The sequence below is a fragment of the Protobothrops mucrosquamatus genome, unplaced genomic scaffold (assembly GCF_001527695.2).
Source record: "Protobothrops mucrosquamatus isolate PMUCROS unplaced genomic scaffold, P.Mucros_1.0 scaffold_201, whole genome shotgun sequence".
NCBI classification, from domain to species: domain Eukaryota; kingdom Metazoa; phylum Chordata; class Lepidosauria; order Squamata; family Viperidae; genus Protobothrops; species Protobothrops mucrosquamatus.
The window spans coordinates 119,016-128,190 of NW_015386277.1; positions in this window are offsets into that span (position 1 = coordinate 119,016).

Below are 9,175 nucleotides of genomic sequence, written 5' to 3' on the forward strand. Positions count from 1 at the left end.
TTCTTGTATGCCTAACAAAACTGAGCAAAAATTGAACTGAACTAGCCAGTTTGGTCTACTGGTTAAGGCACCAGGCTCAAAACCGAAGGCTGTGAGTTCTAGGCCTGCCTTAGCTACGAAAGCCAGCTAGGTGACTTTGGGCCAGTCACTATCTCTCAATCCAATTCACCTCATAATAATGTTGTGGAGACAACAGAAGAAGGGGGTAGTATTAGATATGTTTCCCTTGTTTATAAAAACAATACAGGTGGGATATAAATAAAATAAATAATAAATGTAGGGAAGATAAAATATGGAGATGGGAAGATGGTTTGAATCTGGTTGCTTCTGAAGTCTCTGTGCAGTTATACATAAGGGTTGGGAAAAATTTGATCAGATAACAAGAAATCTGAAAACAACAGAACTACAAATGGTGTCTCTAATCACTGAGCATCCCAGAAGATTCAAACTTTGACTCTTAATTAAAACTTTGATATATTCAGAAGCAAAAGTGTCAGAATGTTTATTAATTGGATATGCTATGATCTATATAAGAAAAAAAATAATTGATTTATTTGAGTTTTAAAAATTCTTTATTGTATCTAGTTTGATAGGTTTTGTCTTTTTAAATTTCTTTTAAAAATTGCCTTCAAAATTTGCCTCATTTGTTATTTTATGAAAAATTCAATAGCAACTTAAAATTTTGCAATAGAATTTCACCAACACAAACATTTTAATTTTTTTCAAAGGCCTCCGGAACTTTAAAGCTGTGCTCATCCAAACTTATGATTTTTAAACAAAAAATGTTAGTTGGAAAAGGTCCTACCAAACTTTTCTTGATTCTCTGGCTATCGTAGACTAACATAGCTGTCCTCCTACTTTGTCTACAAAACAATATGTTTCTTTATAAGCATTTGGTTTTGTAAGAAATAGCATAATTGCTTGTGTTATTTATGACCCGTTGTTGTCTCTGCCCTTACATACAAATGCAATGGTTAAAATTTTTGCAAAACCTCTTTGGCCCAGAGAGAAGAGTAGGGCAAATAAATGCTTGTTTCTGCATCAATGAGGTTGCTGATTTGGACAGAGAACAAAACTGATTTTGAAGAAGATCACAGTTTCAGTGTTTGGCAATTCCAATTGAAAAGATCTCATGTATGAGAACTAGAAAGATCTCTGCTGGAGACTTTGGATAATGACCACTAATCAAATACAAATGATATGCTATGCTGCACCACTGTAAAGGGGTATTTAGCCAAGGATTTGTTACAGCAAGATACTCATAGATTTTGTTGAAGGAAAAGTCTTCATCATGGTTCAGTCCAAGGCGGGAATAAACAACAAGGTGACTGCTTTAGAAAGAATGTTGCAGTTTGTTGAAGAGGAGAGCTAGACAGAAGGATGGCTCTGGAAAAAAAGAGAGAGAGCACATGTAGGGAGTGGGTTTTTATACCTTCTTGATTCTTTTGTTTGGAGTTGTTCCTGTGGAATGAACTTTGACCTGAGTCTGAGTGTGGCTTTCTGGTATTCTGATGGTTGTGGATTAATCCTATTATATCCCAAAGGTCATATCCTGCTTCCCTAGGGCTGTGGTTGATGACTCTTAGATTTTTGGTGTGAGGGGTTGTTGATTCTAGGGATCTTTCTTCCTAATCCCAGTTTCTTGACTCCAGTCTTTCTAACAAGATTATCACATCTGCATTTCTACAGACTTGGTTTCTGTTTGGGACAGAGAGACTTGGGGGGGTTGGTTTCTGCCTTTAAATCCTTTAGGGAAATATATTCTGTCTTTTAAATATTTCCAAAAATATTTCTTTCTCTGGGGGGGGCTGACTTCCAACAAATCCCCCCTTTGTACCATAATAGTGTGGGTGACACACTTTTATTGGCACAAGATTAAAATTGATCTGATCAGGGAGACTTTGTAAACAAGCTTTAAATTGTTAATGCAAAAAAAGGGAGGCACTACTAGAGTTCAACCATGAAGGTCTAAAGCAGTGGTGGCGAACCTATGGCACAGGTGCCAGAGGCGGCACTCAGAGCCCTCTCTGTGGGCATGCGCGCCGTCGCCCCAGTCCTAGGCCTTCAGCTGGGTTTTATAAAACCTTTTTGCTTTAGGCCTCCACTACCGTGTACAAAAAAAAAAGGTTCAATCAATCAGTCAATTTCAACTTCTTGTGGGGAAAAAAAGTTCTTGCAAAGTTGGAATTGATTGATTGAACTTTTTAGTCCCACCCAGTCTGCCGTTACCACCGCAGCCACGCCCACCCAATGGGCCATGCCCACCCAATTGGCCACGCCCAGCCAATGGGCCACACCCAAAGACAAGAAAAAGAGAACAGAAAAGGAAACAGAACTTTTAGTTTTACACATCCTAGTCATTCCCACCATAAATCTCATGTCAACGCTGCAAATACTGTATATTCTTGCTTTGACAATATGACATGACACATGACATCTCAGTTAACTCAAATTAGGAAAGGCACAAATCTTAAACATACCACGTGGTTGCAGAGAAAGAGCGAGAGAGAGAGAAAATCACTATTTCTTATTTTCCCTTTAAGTACTTTTATTTAGCCAAATTGGTTTCCCAGCAAAACCCTGAGCACAGTCCATTTTTTAATAGTTTCTCTACCTGTCTCTTTTTCATACCTGCCTGAACAGGTAGCTGATTCCCGTCCCAGGCCTCAAGCAAGCTTTCCACTGGGGAGCAGTAAAAGTGCTACACTCAATTTGCCAGCAAATTTGGAAAACTCAGCAGTGGCCACAGGACTGGAAAAGGTCAGTTTACATTCCAATTCCAAAGAAAGGCAATGCCAAAGAATGTTCAAACTATCGCACTATTGCACTCATTTCACATGCAAGTAAAGTTATGCTTAAAATCCTACAAGCTAGACTCCAGCAGTATGTGGATCGAGAACTTCCAGAAGTACAGGCAGGATTTTGAAGAGGCAGAGGAACTAGAGATCAAATTGCCAACATATGCTGGATCATGGAGAAAGCTAGAGAGTTCCAGAAAAACATCTACTTCTGCTTCATTGACTGTGCTAAAGCCTTTGATTGTGTGGATCACAACAAATTGTGGCAAGTTCTTAAAGAGATGGGAGTACCAGACCATCTTATTTGTCTCTTGAGAAACCTATATGTGGGTCAAGAAGCAACAGTGAATCACTGATTGGTTCAAAATTGGGAAAGGAATCTGGCAAGGCTGTATTCTGTTGCCCTGCCTATTTAACTTATATGCAAAGCACATCATGAGAAAGGCAGGGCTAGATGAATCAAAAGTTGGAATTAAGATTTCTGGGAGAAATATCAACAACCTAAGATATGCAGTGGAGAAGAGCCTAATGCTGGGAAAGATTGAGGGCAATAGATGAAGGGGATGACAGAGAATGAGGTGGCTGGATGGAGTCACTGAAGCAGTAGGCATGAGCTTAAATGGACTCCAGAAGATGGTAGAGGACAGGAAGGCCTGGAGAAATGTTGTCCATGGGGTCGCGATGGGTCGGACACAACTTCGCAACTAACAACAACAAGATATGCAGATGATACCACTCTAATGGCAGAAAGTGAAGAGGAAATAAGGAGCCTCTTGATCAGGGTAAAGAAGGAGAGTGCAAAAGTTGGCTTGAAACTCAACATTAAGAAAACCAAGATCATGGCATGCGGTCCTCTAAATTCCTGGCAAATAGATGGGGAAGAAATGGAGGTAGTGATAAATTTTATCTCCCTAAGCTCCAAGATCACCACAGATGGGAACTGCAGCCAAGAAATTAAAAGACGCTTGCTCCTGGGGAGGAAAGCTATGGCAAATCTAGACAGCATACTAAAAAGCAGAGACATCACCCTGCCAACAAAAGTACTTATAGTCAAGGACAAGGTTTTCCCAGTTGCAATGTATGGCTGTGAAAGATGGACCATAAGAAAGGCTGAGCGCAAAAGAATTGAGGCCTTTGAACTATGGTGCTGGAAAAGACTCCTGAGAATCCCCTGGACTGCAAGGTGATCAAACCGGTCAGTCCTAGAGGAGATCAACCCTGACTGCTCTTTAGAAGGCCCGATCCTGAAATTGAAACTCAAGTACTTTGGCCACCTAATGAGAAGGAAGGACTCACTGGAGAAGAGCCTAATGCTGGGAAAGATTGAGGGCAATAGAAGAAGGGGATGACAGAGAATGAGGTGGCTGGATGGAGTCACTGAAGCAGTAGGCGTGAGCTTAAATGGACTCCAGAAGATAGTAGAGGACAGGAAGCCCTGGAGGAACGTTGTCCATGGGGTCGCGATGGGTCGGACATGACTTCACAACTAACAACAACAATTTATCTCCAGAAAATACCATAAATAATTATTAGCTATTGAAATATAGCTGCTTAACTGTATGAAGGATAGGGCTTTCAATCGCTACTAATCATTTAATCTTTTAATTGATTCTAATTTAAAGCATTGGAGTAGGCATTTACTCCAACTGACTCTGATTTTGAAAGTATATGATATATATATTAAAAACATTAAGTACAATAAAATGAAATAAAAACATATGAGGTAACAGGAACATCCAGTAAAATGACATAAGAATAATGTAGCATTCTAGTACTCTACATCAGTGTTTTTCAACTTTCACAACTTTAAGATGGATGAACTTCAACCCCAGAATTTTCCTGCCAGCATGGGGAATGGCTGGCTGGGTAGTAATCAATCTGAAATTAAATAAAGTATTTCATAAGATTTGGCAAACTTCATGAGAGAGCTGTGTGTATATGGTAATTGCAGCAAGTCCAGAAAATAATTTCCCTCCATTTGTCTCCATGGATTACTCCATTTAAGAGGTATACATCTAATTTGTTAGTATACTGCGCCAAACAAAGTCCAGCTTTGCATTTTCTACCCTTAGAATGGCAAAGCTATAATAGAAGAGGCAAATCACCTTCTTGCAGATTAGCAGTGTGTTTTAAGTTAAGGATGAGATCATTTATGCCTAGTCTTGAATTAAAGTTACCTCCTAGTACAGGGGTCTTCAAACTTGGCCCTTTTATGACTTGTGGACTTCAACTCCCAGAATTCCTCAGCCAGCCTTGCTGGCTGAGGAATTCTGGGAGTTGAAGTCCACAAGTCATAAAAGGGCCAAGTTTGAAGACCCCTATCTAGTACAATCTGAGTTTGGGGATGATTGCTAATCAGCTTAGATCACTAGTTTTCTAGTCCCTGTCATTTTCCTTTACTCTGAAATTTTATCTTTAATATGGGTAAGCAAACATTTAACAGCAGAAGACAATATGTTCTTGAGTAGACGTAGCTTATTACAATACAATATGTCTTCAGTTTGATGAAACTGAACATGATTAACTCCTCATTTGGTCAATTTCTAGTCAAAGATCTTACTGCTTTTAGTGAAATTGCACAATATTGATCAAATATTACTTCTTTCATCTATGTTTCCTATGAAAAGCTAAAATCAAAATGTATTGTATAACTATAACATCTAGGTCTATTATCTCCCATGCTGCAGTTTTCCAGGATAGCAAGGAAACATAATGAGGTAATAATAATTGCCACCTATAAGCTGGGAATCTAGCAGCAATCTCTCTGGTATTTTTTTCTTCTTGGCAGCTTTTTCTTTTTATATTCAGCTGTTATGTTCTCGTGAGTAGATTGGTTTAAATTGATTTGTTGTTATACCAAGGTATTTTAAACCCTAACACCCATAATTCATTGCTGTTAAGCATGCTGGCAGGGGTTTTTAGTAGTCAAAATGCAAAACCTCTGGGTAACACAATGAAAGATGCAAATAAATTTTAAGTACATTTTAGTACTTAAGTACATTTATATGCCTAATTGGCATATTGTAATTAGAATTGTATTAGAATTATAAATTGTTTTGTTTTAAAAACTGTCTGGGTAATCTCTTACATTTCTTTTCATATTAGCAACTGAAAACAAAGCACAAGAATTTTCAGTAGAGTTTTTTAAGTTACATGGCTCTAAAGTGAGATAGTTCTGGCCATTGCAAAGAGAAAGTCTCCAAAGGTTCTTATTAATAATCACATCTTGCTATCTGTACATTTTGTTACTATCCACTAAGGAAATTTCTTTATACTTTCCTCTTTTTTCTTCTTATTTAAGCTGCTTTTTTATTATATTAATTCCTTGTGAAGCAAATGAAAACTATTTTTGCTCTACCTATGTAATTATTTTTTTTATTTATATGGCTGTATCTGGCTACGAGAAATCAGTTGGTCAGACTGGGAAAATATGGGAAATATTAATAACAGCGTGAAAAAGAGCACTGTAATAAAAGCAAATGAGAAAAATGGCATAGAAAGAGCTCTGATATCTGCTAAAGATATTAAACAATTTTAAATGGAAGACATCGAGAGACATAACACTATGGGAAGTGAATTGTATCTTTATTCTCTTAACAAATGTGCAGCCCATGATTCAGAAAGTAGAGAAATATTGTTTTTTAAGTGGCTGCATTTAGAAGTTGAGAGGGAGAGATTCAAATTTCTTATCTTGATCCTTTTTTTAAAACAAAGGTTTATTAGAATTTTAAATACAGAGTAAAAACCAACAATAACTAATACTTAGAAGGAAAAAGGAGGAAAAAAGCACAAAGACAAAAGCGCAGAAATCAAAGAAAAGAAAAAAGGTGAAAAAGTTACTTCCAATTTTCTTTCACAGCAGCTAACCTCTTACTCTATGGTTAAGCATTGTTTACATTTTCTGAATAATCTATTTTATTCTAATCTTCAAAACCAAGTATTGTGACTCCACAAGGGCTTTCCAGTTACCATTAAACTTAGACAATGTCCTATCTCTAATTATAAATTCCCTACATTGAACTTCACCTGTAGTTAGTGCCCCAAAACTATTTTTGGCACAGTCATTTCAATACATGACTAGAATTGAATACTACTAGACTAAAAGTAAAACAGATGAGGTTAAATGCCTCTTTGACCTGTGTATAATAAGAAAAAAGATCTTTAAAGGACAAAGTATTTGGATGCCAAAGTGATATCCTTTATAAAGCTTTTGAAGAGTGAACAAGAAATACATAAATTATCAAGAAATGCCTCATATGAGCTTTGCACATTTATAGACATGGTCAGTGGTGGGATTCAGCCAGTTCGCATCACTTCGGCAGAATCGGTAGCTAATTTTTGTTGCCCAGGCCTAGAATGGACTTCTGGAAGCGGCATCCACACAGAGAACCAGTTGCTCACATATTTGAATCCCATCACTGGACATGGTCTATAATCACCTGTGTTCAAGCTACTATGTAATAGTAGCAGCAATTCATACATTCTTCAACCAAATAATTATGCTGATGATTAATGTAGATGAGTTAAATCAGAGTAGATGGCACAAACTGTTCAATACCAGTTCTTTCACTCAACCACTATGATTAAAGTGTATTACAATGGATGGATTTATAGCTGGCTGACCGGCCGTACTCAACATGTGATCCTCAATGGAACCGCATCTACATGGAGGGAAGTGTGTAGTGAGGTGCCCCAGGGCTCTGTTCTGGGCCCTGTGCTCTTCAACATCTTCATCAATGATTTGGACGAGGGGATAGATGGGGAACTCATCAAATTTGCAGACGACATCAAGCTGGCAGGAATAGCCAACATTCCAGAAGACAGACTTAAGATACAGGAAGATCTGGACAGACTTGAACACTGGGCGCTATCTAACAAAATGAAATTCAATGGTGAAAAAAGTAAGGTTCTACATTTAGGCAAGAAAAACCAAATGTACAGGTATTATATAGGGGGTACCTTGCTCAATAGTAGTAACTGTGAGAGGGATCTCAGAGTCCTAGTGGACAATCACTTAAGTATGAGCCAGCAGTGTGCTGCAGCTGCCAAAAGCCAAACACAGTGCTAGGCTGCATTAACAGAGGGATAGAATCAAGATCACGTGAAGTATTAATACCACTTTACAATGCCTTGGTAAGGCCACACTTGGAATACTGCATCCAGTTTTGGTCACCACGATGTAAAAAAGATGGTGAGACTCTAGAAAGAGTACAGAGAAGAGCAACAAAGATGATTAGGGGACTGGAGGCTAAAACATATAAGGAACGGCTGCAGGAATTGGGTATGTCTAGTTTAATGAAGAGAAGGATGAGGGGGGACATGATAGCAATGTTCCAGTATCTCAGAGGCTGCCAGAAAGAAGAGGGAGTCAAGCTAATTTCCAAAATGCCTGAAGGCAGGACAAGAAGCAATGGATGGAAACTAACCAAAGAGAGAAGCAACCTAGAACTAAGGATAAACTTCCTGACAGTTAGAACAATTAATCAGTGGAACAACCTGCTTCCAGAAGTGGTGAATGCTCCAACATTGGAAGTTTTTAAGAAGAGACTGGACACCCATTTGTCCAAAATAGCATAGGGTTTCCTGCCTGAGCAGGGGGTTGGACTAGATGACCTCCAAGGTCCCTCCAACTTTTTTATTATTATTATTATTATTATTATTATTATTATTATTATTATTATTATTATTATTATTATTATTATTATTATTATTATTATTATTATACAATGTTCTGGAAAAAAACTAGTTAATTTAGGTACAAGAGAATTATTCTAATGATTGGGTGAGTTAAAAGCTTCTTGAAAAAAAGTTCAGATTGTCTCTTTGATCAATGGTGTACCTAATGAAAGACATTCTGCCCTATCTGAACATTCAAGTGCATGTGACATCAGGTAACAGCATGTTAGACTGAATTAAAACAATTATGTCCAAAAGACCAAATGATCATGATTTCTAGATAAAGGTACCAAAAATCAGGATTAACAATGACCCAAAAATAGGTAGATGCCTCCCTAAATTGTCTTCTGAATTACAAGAATATTCCTTGACAAAATTGATGAAAACCAGCTGTTCTTTCTAATAGAGAAAAAACAAATGTAGATTTAGAAATAATTGATACTTGGACATTATTAAGTTATATAAACTATGGAATGGGCCTAATATCAGATCAAGATTAATTAACATGTTTTCTGAGCAGTAGTCACAGACCACTGCATTAATATGTCCATTTGAAGAGCAAAAATAGATTTTGCCTCGCAATATTTCTGAGTATGGGAAAAATAATATAAATTATAACAAGAGATTCTTATTCAGTAATTAACCATGTAGTGTTTTTAAAATTGATAATAATTCCTCATGTGAGACTATATTTTTAATTC